The following is a 1,758-nucleotide window of genomic DNA, read 5'->3' as shown; positions in this document are numbered from 1 at the left end:
ATATCCAGATATAGGTCTTGTTCGAGTTGCAATCACAACCGCAGTGTTGTGCGAATTATTAAAATATCCCGTTCTGTGTGAATTTCTAGCAATGTATTATCAGTTGGGCAGTTGCAACAATGTTGCCATTTTTCATCAGTACGGCAGTAATGCCGCTTTTATTACGTGCCTCGAACAGGCCCATAATACTTGTATGGCAAAATTTTTCTTTAAGGTGACAAACCCCTAGAAATGGGCGTGACAATTGCAGGACTAAAATTAGCAAAACGCAATTTTATTGCGGATTTCGGCAGTATTTACGCAGGTGGCGTCGCACGAAGATGGAGCGCACCAGCGTAAAGTTGATGTAACGAAAAATAAGAATAAATAAAAGACACAGTGGTTTTAGTACAGTGAAATCAAAGGTCGTTTTATTTGTAGGTATCTGTGCGTTTAAATACTTTCATACACAAGAATTGGCTTACCAAACGAGGTGTGACAACTGCGATATCTCCTTTCAGATGGTCTTCTAACAAGTGAAGAAGTGCTAACAAACGAAAAGGGATGTAGCCCACCGCACAGTAACTTTCGTTAAGTTTCCCCTCCAATAAGTTACCGTACAGTGGGGCTTATTGTTAGCGGCTGGAAAGATAGCCGTAACTTATATATGTGTTTGTGTGCTCTTACATCAAGTGACAAAACACGGATTAGGGTGGTGCAATATATTTAGGTCGCGGACCTAAACATAAAGGGTGAACACACCAAAACTGCGACACTTTGGGAAGCTTATAACCTACCCAAAACGAATTCGATATTTTGAAATTCAAATACCATAAGCTGACCACATGGCCTTAGTTGGACGTAGAAGAAATTTCATTTGAATTTGATTCCTAGTTGAGTTAAAAATGGCAACCGAGTTAGAAACGAGACAAACCATTTTGCACGAGTTTATAAATGATCCGGCCTTAAGTACACGTAAAATTGCTCAAAAATTAAAGATTGCACTATTCGACAGTTTGCAGGGTTTTAATCGGTACAAATAAGGCCTGGCAGTTACGAGAAAATCAGGGAGCGGGGGTTAGCATGGTCAAAGTGATAAAAACAGTGCTCGGAAGGTCCTCAGTGTGAAGTCCAAATTTCCAAAAAACCACATGGTTTGGCAAGCTATTTAATCCTGTGGCCGTAAGAGGAGCCCTTTTTCCCATCCGGGACAATGAATGATAAAGTTTATCGGGATGAGTCAAAAGGCGTCTTCTGTCGTTTATCAACAGATAAGGAGTAGGCCACTGTTCTAGGCGGACATGGCAACCTGCCACTATGCCAAGGACACATTGCCGTGGTATAATGCAAATAACATCAATTTTGCACCTCACGACTGCAATCCACCCAATAGCCCAGAGCCACGTCCTATTGGGGATTATTGGCCAATTGTCAAAGAAATCTTGCAGAAAACAGTTGAAACAGTGAAAAATACTGAAGAGTGCAAAACAAAGTAGTTGTGCGCATCGCGTAAAGTCGATGATGTAGTCGTGCAGAACATTATGTCGCGTGGGCGATGAAAATACCGATCACTTGCATATGGAGCAAATAATAACTAATATTTTAACATTTTAATAACATCTAAACTTCCAAGTTATATAATATAAAAAAAATAATTTCAAAGCCTTCTAGTTTGTTTCTGGTAGTAATTTCTAAGTGTCGCAGTTTTGGTGTGTTCACCCTTTACCGGCCCTGTTGAAAGCAACATTGTTTAATGGCAACACTAAATTGCAAAATCAA

The sequence above is a fragment of the Rhagoletis pomonella genome, unplaced genomic scaffold (genome assembly GCF_013731165.1).
Source record: "Rhagoletis pomonella isolate Grant_MI unplaced genomic scaffold, Rhpom_1.0 Rhpom_scaffold_00009, whole genome shotgun sequence".
Taxonomy (NCBI): Eukaryota; Metazoa; Arthropoda; class Insecta; order Diptera; family Tephritidae; genus Rhagoletis; species Rhagoletis pomonella.
Note: the sequence above shows the minus strand (reverse complement) of the source record.